Below are 9,991 nucleotides of genomic sequence, written 5' to 3'. Positions count from 1 at the left end.
AAAGTGCACAATAAATGTAACGTGCTTGATATATCCCAGAACTGACCTTTGCTGCCCCCAGTCTGTGGAAAAACTGTCTTCCACAAAACTGGTCCCTGGTCCCCCCAAAATTGGGGACCGCTGCACTTGAGCACTTACAGAGAGAAAAACAAAAAGCTCAAGTCTTTACCTTTCAGCATAAGTCATGGTCTAAGATCCAGAGAGCTTCCATGATAGCCCAAACACAATTCCTTATTTCTTGCATCCACAGGGCTGATATTATTGGAAATCAAACACAAACTTAAATGTGTGGGTTGCTGAATTACAATGACAGTTGAATTCACTGTGTCACCAAGGTTCTCTTGAGAATGTTAGGGCACTAATAAGTGAAGAATGGGATCTTTTTCTTTTTTTCCTTTGTTTTTTTTTTTTTTTTTGAGACAGTCTCCCTGTCTTGCCCAGGCTGGAGCACAGTGGGGTGATCTCGGCTCACTGCAATCTCAACCTCCTGGACTCAAGCTATCCTCTCGCCTCAGCCTCTGGGGTAGCTGGGACCACAGGTACGAGCCACCATGCCCATGCCCAGCTAATTTTTGAGTTTTGTAGAGATGTGGTTTCATCACACTGCTCTGGCTGGTCTCAAACTCCTGGGCTCAAGCCATCCGCCCACCTTGGACTTCTCAAGTTTCGAGATTACAGGTAGGAGCCACCATTGCCCTGCCCTATTCTCTTTTACACTGGTTTATTGTAAGGGCCTCCAGTTGTTTTCCTGACTTCTAGGCTTGCTCACTTCGGCCTGTCCACTGAAGCCAGAGGAATTCTCCTAAAAGGCAAATTTGGGTCAAAATAGTTCTTGATTAAAACCTGCTGGTGACTGCCCATTGCCTTTAAGACAGAGTCAAACTAATTTGGCCACAGGGCCTGGTAAGAGCTGGTCTCCGCTCACCTTCCCAGTTTTATCCCGCACCACCCTCCCCATATCCCTACCCTCCAGCCACACGGAATGTCAGTTTCCTTGGGGGACTTTACTGGTCCTTCAGGAAACCCTCTCCCTACCCCCATCATCACTCTTTCACTCTCATCTTTAGCCTCAGCCGAGATGTCTTACCCCACTCTCTGTGATGCAACAAGAAGCCCCTTGGGAGCGTTTCAGTCCCACTCTGAACTTCTGTCATGTGCTCATCACAGTCTGGTAAGTGTTGGCCTATGATTCCTAGATTAGTCCATTTTGTATTGCTATAGGGAAACACCTCAGGCTGGGTAGTTTATAAAGAAAAACAGTTTATTTGGCTCACAGTCCTGCAGACTATACAAGTAGCATGGTGCCAGGCCGGGCACAGTGGCCCACACCTGTAATCCCAGCACTTTGGGATACTGAGGCAGGAGGATTGCTTGAGCCCAAAAGTTTGAAATCAGCCTGGGAAACATGGTGAGATCTTGTCTCTGCTAAAGATAAAAAAAATAGCCAGGCATGATGGTGCACTGATGCATGCCTGTGGTTTCAGCTACTTGAAAGGCTAAGGTAAAAAGATCTCTTTAGCCCAGGAGGTCAGGGTTGCAGTGAGCCATAATTACACCACTGCTCTCTAGCCTGAGTGTCAGAGTGAGACCCTGTCTCAGAAAAAAAAAAGCATAGTTCCAGCATCCACTGGTGAGGACCTCAGGAGGCTTCCTCTCATGGCGGAAGGTGGAGGAGGAGCCGGCATGTCACTTGTTGAGAAGAGGGAGCAAGGAAGAGAGGAGGAGGTGCCAGGCTCTTTAAACAATCGGCTGTCATGTGAACTAGTAGAGAGAGAACTCACTCATTACCATGGGGAGGGCACCAAGCCATTCATGAGGGATCTGCCCCCATGACCCACACACCTCCTACCAGGCACCACCTCCAACATTAGGGATTTAAATTCAGTATGAGATTTGGAGGAGACAAGCATTCAAACTCTATCAATTTCCTGCTACCCTATATGCTCTGCGAGGGCAGAAATTGTTTTTTTGTTTTTCTTTTTTTTTTTTTTTTTTTTTGAGACGGAGTCTCGCTCTGTCGCCCAGACTGGAGTGCAGTGGCCGGATCTCAGCTCACTGCAAGCTCCGCCTCCCGGGTTTACGCTATTCTCCTGCCTCAGCCTCCCGAGTAGCTGGGACTACAGGCGCCAGCCACCTCGCCCGGCTAGTTTTTTGTATTTTTTAGTAGAGACGGGGTTTCACTGTGTTAGCCTCGATCTCCTGACCTCGTGATCCGCCCGTCTCGGCCTCCCAAAGTGCTAGGATTACAGGCTTGAGCCACCGCGCCCGGCCTTGTTTTTCTTTTTTTTTGAGAAGGAGTTTCACTCTTGTTGCCCAGGCTGGAGTGCAGTGCCACGACCTCAGCTCACCGCAACCTCCACCTCCTGGGTTCAAGCGATTCTTCTGCCTCCGCCTTCCAAGTAGCTGTAGCTGGGATTACAGGCATGTACAACCATGACCCGCTAATTTTGGTACTTTTAGTAGAGACAGGGTTTCACCATGTTCATCAGGCTGGTCTGGAACTCCTGACTTCAGGTGATCCACCTGCCTCGGCTTCCCAAAGTGCTGGGATTACAGGTGTGAGCCACCGTGCCCGGCCAAGGGCAAAAACTCTTATACCTTGTTCACTGCTATTTCCTGGGCACCTGTTATACTGCCTGGTATATAGTAGGAGCTCCAGAAATTTGTTAGGGCCTGATGTGTTGGCTCAAGCCTGTAATCCCAGCTCTTTGGGAGGTGGGGGCCAGAGGATTGCTTGTGCCCAGGAGTTCAAGGCCAGCCTGGGCAACATAGTGAGACCCTGTCTCTAGAAAAAATAATAAACTTGCCAGGAACGGTGGCTCACACCTGTAATCCCAGCACTTTGGGAGGCCGAGGTGGGCGGATCACCTGAGGTCAGGAGTTCAAGACCAGCCTGGTGAACAGGGTGAAACCCCGTTTCTACTAGAAATATAAAAATTAGTTGGGCATGGTGGCACGCACCTGTAATCCCAGCTACTCGGGAGGCTGAGGAAAGAGAATCGCTTGAACCCAGGAGGCAGAGGTTGCAATGAGCCTTGATTATGCCACTGCACTCCATCCAGCCTGGGCAACAGAGCCAGACTCTGTCTGAAAAAAAAAGAAAAAAATAATAAATTTAGCTGGGTGCGATGTTACATGGCTGTAATCCTAACTACTTGGGAGGCTAAGGTGGGAGGATCACTTGAGCCCGGATGATGGAAGCTGCAGTGAGCCATAACGAAGCTGCAGTGAGCCATAATCATCCTGCTGTACTTCAGCCTGTTTGACAGAGGGGGACTCCGTCTCAAAAAAAGTAGGAAAAAAAAAAAAAAAAAAAAAGAGATAAGGAAATATTCATTGGGAAAATAAAGAGTGAACAAGCAAAGTGTCAGGAGAGTACTGTGAATGTGGGTCATGTCAGTAGAGTGTAAGGACTTGGGCAGGAGCAGTTGGACTTGAAGAGCAGGTTGGTGGAGACCAGGTCATTCTTCGTAAGCAGTTTGCCCTGTAGCATGTAGATCAAATATCCCACATTGGCTGCTGGCGACTGAACTGGGCTTCCTGTTTCTGTGTTTGGTTTGACCATCACAGTGTTGAAGAATTATTGAAGTGCAGTTTGCAAGGTTTGAAAACCTTGCAGTTTGTGCAGTTCCCCCTGGTCTCCCACATTACTCTGGCCTCATTCCCTCATGTAGGTTGCCTGACCTGCTGAGACCTGTTTGCTATCCCTGCAGATCAGTGGGTAGGAGGTGATTTAAGGAGGAAGATTTAATATATGAGTTATAGAAAGATAAATAGACTGAGTGCAGTGGCTAAAGCCTGTAATCCTAGCATTTTGGGAGGCCAAGGCGGGAGGGTTAGTTTGACCCAGGAGTTCAAGAGCAGTCTGGGCCACATAGTGAGACCCCGTCTCTACAAAAAAATTAAGAATTAGCCAGGCATGGTGGCATGCACCTGTAATCCCAGCTACTTGGGAGGCTGAAGTGGAGGATAGCTCGAGCCCAGGAGTTGAAAGCTGCAGTAAGCGGTGCTCTTGACACTGCACTCCAGTCTGAGTTACAGAGCAAGACCCTATCTCAGAAAAATAAAAAAGCAAGAAAGAAATAGATCCAGCATTGGTGGGAGTGTGCTTTAAAATTTTTTTTTCTTTAAATATTTTATATTCTAGCAGGCTGGGTCCATTCTCTCCCTCTTTAATTTCTCAAACACAAAGCACCCTGCCAGAATCTCAAGTTGGATCTGCAGTAGGTCACCATTAACTCAGCAGCCTGCTATGTTGTGAGTCCTCATGCCAGGAACTGTGCGGGATACAAAATGTAAGAGAAGGCTGGAATAGAGCATCTCCGGGGGAAACGAGAGCCAGAGATACGGTGGTGCCTCATGGAGACATCCAGCTGGTGTTTGGTAGTGCCTTGTGGAAAGGCTGTACTTTGGCAGAGTCTCCACATCTGCAATGTGGCCTTCAATATTATAGGTCCCCAAACTCCAGGTTTTTACATTCCCTGCATAGGTCAGGGTCGTAGGGAGTGAATCAATCATCGTAGCAGAACTCCCTGGTTTTTAAGGCAGGCATTCCATTTATTAATTGACAAAGGAGGCATATTTCTCCTTTGGTAACCTGATGATTTAGGTCTTTTCCCTAGAGACTGCCTTTCCATATAAATGTTCTTGGAAAACTAGGCAGAGGATGAGGGAAAGGCTGTGAACAAGCTTGCTGGTCCCTCCCTGTCCTAAAAAAGAGCACACTTCTTCTGTAACCAGAAGACTTTTCACTAGTCCAGGCTGGGCAGACTGGGACAAGGGGGTGTGTGTGCGTGTGTTGAGACAGGGTCTCACTCTGTCACCCAGGCTGGAGTGCAGTGGTGAGATCAGAGCTCACTGTAGCTTCCACTTCTGCAGCTTCCACTTTCATCCTCCCACTTCAGCCTGCAGAGTAGCTGGGACTATAGGAAAGTGCCACCGCACCCAGCTCATTTTCTAATTTTTTGTAGAGATTTCACTGTGTTGCCCAGGCTGGTCTTGAACTCCTGGCCTCACAGGATCCTCCTGCCTTAGTCTCCCGATGGGCTGGGATTATAGGTATGGACCACCTCAGCTGACCTGCGGTGATTTTTCAACAATGTGATTCCTCTTTTACAGAACCAGCTAAGCTGAAGATTCCCTTGAGAACAAGGGCAAGCCTGTGGTTTCATGGCCTTTCTTCCATTTGTGGTTCTTGCCAAATGGAATTTAAGTGACCTCTTATCAAGATGGATAAACCCAAGTTTCCCAGTGCTGGAATATAGAAAACGGATGGACAAGTAAGTCCCACTCAGCACCCATAGCCCAGACATGGGGACCTCAACACACCTGGGCCCCAGACATCACCTTTCATTGTGGGTAGCTCTGAGATGACACTTTTGGTTGTTAAATGCCCACTGGCAATATTTTATATAACAGCAAGTGAAGGAATAAATAGTCACCAAAACATTTTCTGTTCCCAATTCCAACATTAATTGGATGAGATGATTATTTTGTGAAGAATTTTCATATAGCACAGTCCTGGCCAAATCTTCAAGTGAACAGAAAAATTCTACTAAAAAGTCAATCTTCTGTCTCACTCTGTTGCCCAGACTGGAGTGCAGTGGTGCAATTGTGGCCCACTGCAGCCACAACTTCCTAGGCACAAGCAATGCTCCCACCTCAGCCTCCCAAAGTGCTGGAATTATAAGCAGACAGCCACCATGCCTGAAAGCTCGACAATTTACATCAAGTGTAATAAGAATGCTCATGCCCTGTGACTCACAGTAGTCTCACTTTTGGAAATACCATCTTTGGATATAATTCAACCTAAACAAAAGGTCATATGCACACAGTGAAAATCCGGGTGTAATTTTGTTTCTCTTTTTTTTTTAAAAAAAAGGAATGCTTCACAAATTTGCATGTCTTTCTTGCACAGAGGCCATGCCAATCTCTCTATTGTTCCAACTTTAGTATATGTGCTACCGAAGCAAGCCTGAGTAATTTAAGATAGAGTGATTACGTGGAATAAGGAAGAGTTATGGGGAATTTAAAAATCTGTGGTATTTATAGGCACCTAGTAACAGCTCAGTAAATATTAGCTGCTACTTTTTTTATTTTTATGTTAATTCCACTCAATTAAAAACTGGCATTAAAAATTACCATTGTCATGGAACATAATGTATCCTACAGTATAATTGTAAAAACAGATATAATTTGTCCCTTGGTATATGGGGGGGATTAGTTCCAGCTCCCCCGTTTCTGTGTACACCAAAATCCACCCATACTCACTGCAGCCTAGAATTTTCAGGTTCAAGGGATCTTCCCATGCCAGACTCCAAAGTAGCTGGAACTACAGGTGTGCACCACCACCACACCTGGCTGATTTTTTTCTTTTGTTTAGTAGACACAGGGTCTCACTACGTTGCCCAGGCTGGTCTCCAACTCCTGTCCTCAAGCGATCCTCCTGCCTAGGCTTCCCAAACTGCTGGGATTACAGGCATGAGCCACCATGCCTGGCCTCTGCTAGTTTTGTATTCTCTAGCGTTGTCTTTAGTTTGTGCTAGTGTGTCACTCATTACGCCGATCCTCTGTTATAATTAATACTTTTTATATTCAATTTATGTATTTTTTTTTACTTTTTTTTTGGTACTGGGTCGCACTCGATCACCCGGGCTAAAGTGCAGTGGCACGATCTCTGCTCACTGCTACCTCCGAATTTTCCGGGCTCAAGCAATTCTCCTTCCTCAGCCTCCCGAGTAACTAGGATTACAGGTATATGCCACCACACCTGGCTAATTTTTGTGTTTTTTTGTTTAGACGGTGTTTCGCCATGTTTTCCAGGCTGGTCTCAAACTCCTGAGCTCAAAGCGATCACCCGCCTTGGCCTCCCAAAGTGCTGGGATTACAGGTGTGAGCCACTGTGCCCATTTCAGTTTAAACCTCTGAGTGGTTTACATCTCCTGATTCGACTCCTAGAAATACAGAATTGTTGCCTGGAAGGATACCAGGAGATAGACTCACACAGATTGGATTTGGGCATAGGTTTGGTTATCCAAGGAGTGGTGCTGAGCTCCTTGCCAGTGGGACATGGGATGCTGGTGATTTCTAGGAATTGATCTCATAATGACTCAAGCTACCACTTACTGTTGATTGTGATGAAATGCCAGCCGAGGCATATGCCATGCAAGCTAAGGAGTGCTACACTTGACGACTGCGGCAGTATAGGTGAGTCTGAAGAATGGTATGGGATAGGTACTTTCGAATGCAGTCGAGCAGGGTCTCCAACCACAGGGCCACAGAGCCGGAGGTGAGCAGCAGGAGAGTGAGGGGAAACTTCATCTGTATTTACAGCCCCTCCCATCGCTCACATGACCACCTGAGCACCATGGCCTGTCAGATCAGCGGCAGCATTAGATTCTCATAGGAGCATGAACCCTGTTGTGAACTGTGCATGTGAGGGATCTAGGTTGCGTGCTCCTTATGAGAATCTAGTGCCTGTTTCTCCCATCGCTCCAGGGGGACCTTCTAGTTGTAGGAAAATAAGTTCAGAGATCCCACTGATTGTACATTATCATGAGTTGTAGAATTATTTCATTGTATATTACAATGCAATGATAATAGAAATAAAGTGCACAATATAGGTAATGCAGTTCAATCATCCTGAAATCATTCCCTCCACCGCCAGTCTGTGGAAAAAATTGCCTTTCACAAATTCACTGTTTTTTGTGTGGAGACAGGGTCTTAATATGTTACCCAGGCTGATCTCAAACTGCTGGCCTCAAGTAATCCACCCCTCTCAGCCTCCCAAAGTGTTGAGATTATAGGCGTAAGCCACCATGCTCAACCAAGACTGAGTTTCTTAAACCAAATAAAAATTAGGTGAGATTACTTGAACCCAGGAGGTCGAGGCTGCAATGAGCCCTGATTGCACCACTGCACTCCAGCCTAGGTAACAGAATGAGACTCTGTCTCAAAAAATAAAATAAATAAAATAAATAAAATAAAATAAAATAATTTAAGTGAATTAGACCAGGCACGGTGGCTCATGCCTGTAATCCCAGCACTTTGGGAGGCTGAGGCAGGCAGATCACAAGGTCAGGAGATTGAGACCATCCTGGGTAACACGATGAAACCCCGTCTGTACTAAAAGTACAAAAACTTAACCAGGCGTGGTGGCGGGTGCCTGTAGTCCCAGCTACTCGGGAGGCTGAGGCAGGAGAATGGGGTAAACCTGGGAAATTCGGAGCTTGCAGTGAGCCGAGATCGCGCCACTGCACTCCAGCCTGGCGACAGAGCGAGACTCCGTCTCAAAAAAAAAAAAAAAAACAAACAAAAAACCAAACAAAATATTAACCCTTGATGAAGTTCCCAGTAATTCTTTCCTTCCTGTTTCCCATAAGCCTTTGATTTTTGTTTGCTTTTCACATACCATTTAAAACGTTTAAGAACTTGTGTCTGTTTATATCATCCCCCTTTTTTTTTTTAAAGAATGTCTTTTTGTCATTTCCAGCTGGATCTACCATGAAAGACTTCAGAGTCCAGGAAGAGAGACTGACTGGGCAGCATGTTATTCAGGTACAAAAAGACTTGGCCTATGACTCAAAAATGGTCAAATAACAGTACATGCATCACATGCAATGGGAAGCTCTTCCGGAGGGTGAGAGAAGCTTCCAGTTAAGGTGACATTGAAGCCGGGTCCTGAAAAATGAGGAAGACTTGCATGAGAGTCGGGAGGGAAGGGGGAGGTGGAGGGATGGGGAATGGGCTGGGATGGGATGGAGGGAGCTGCCCAGGCAGGGAAACCAGCACTGTAAAGACCTGGACAATGAAGATGGCACATTTTGTTCAGGGAATGATGAATTAAGTGTGGTGGGAATGCTTTGGAGAGACAGTAATTTGCTTGTATGGAATTTTGCCTGAGAGAACTCATTACAATTTCTAATCTGTTGATGTTATCATATATTACTGTCCTTGTCAGATAGTTTGGAATAGGTATAATGATCACACTAACACCAAGCATAGTATTTCATTAGTTCTCATAAAATCACAGGCAGGTGCCACAGTTATCCCCATTTTATGAATGAAGTGATGAAGACTTAGGGATAATGAGTGATTTGCCCAAGCTCGCCTGGATATTAAGACTGAGTCAAATGTCGGGTCTGGTCTGACTTTAATGCTTGCTTTGTTCATGAGCACCACGTGTTGCCTCTCCTATGCAGTTAAGCAGGTAGACAGGTGAAAGAAAAGCCCGTGTTTGTCTCTCCTCACACACTTCTGACTGAATGTGTGTGTGGAGTTTGTACACCAAATTCTCCAATGCTCTGGATATTAACTGGGTATCCCACAATTTTATTCTGACACTACGTGGAGTTGGCACAGACCCCCCAGATGAGGGGCTCAGTCCCACGAGACCACCCTCATTTCAGATGCCAATGGCAAGTCCTAGGTTGTCACCTGTACTTTTGACCAACCTGTCACAAATCAGGGGTTCCCATGACCACCTTCCTGGGTTTAATCATTTGCTAGAACAGCTTACAGAACTCACAAAAACAGTTTATTTTCTTTTTTTCTGAGAGACAGGGTCTCATTTTGTTGCCCAGGCTGTTGTGCAGTGGTGCAGTCATAGCTCACTGCAGCCTTGACTGCCTGGGCTCAAGTGGTCCTCCCACCTCAGCCTCCCTAGTAGCTGAGACTACATGTCTGCACCACTATATCTGGCTAATTTATTTTTTGTAGAGTTGGGGTCTTGTTATGTTGCACAGGTTGGCCACAAATTCCTGGGCCCAAGCAATCCTCCCACCTCAGCATCTTTGAAGTGCTGGGATTACAGATGTGAGCCACCACATCGGGCCAGTTCATTTCCTATTACTGGTTCATTGTAAAGGATGCATTGCAGAAACAGCCAATGAAAGAGATGTACATGCCAGATGCAGTGGCTCACGCTGTAATCCCAACACTTGGGAGGCCGAGGTGGGAGGATTGCTTAAACTCAGGGGTTTGAGACCAGCCT

At 46.3% G+C, this 9,991-nt stretch overlaps 1 pseudogene; it reads right to left on the bottom strand.

The window, feature by feature from the left end:
• Positions 1-5,872: 5,872 nt before the first annotated feature.
• On the bottom strand, positions 5,873-5,972 carry LOC112621881 (annotated as a pseudogene).
• Between the last annotated feature and the right edge of the window lie 4,019 nt (positions 5,973-9,991).

The sequence above is a fragment of the Theropithecus gelada genome, chromosome 3 (genome assembly GCF_003255815.1).
Source record: "Theropithecus gelada isolate Dixy chromosome 3, Tgel_1.0, whole genome shotgun sequence".
In the NCBI taxonomy this organism is placed as follows: Eukaryota; Metazoa; Chordata; class Mammalia; order Primates; family Cercopithecidae; genus Theropithecus; species Theropithecus gelada.
This window is presented reverse-complemented; position numbering and strand designations above follow the sequence as displayed.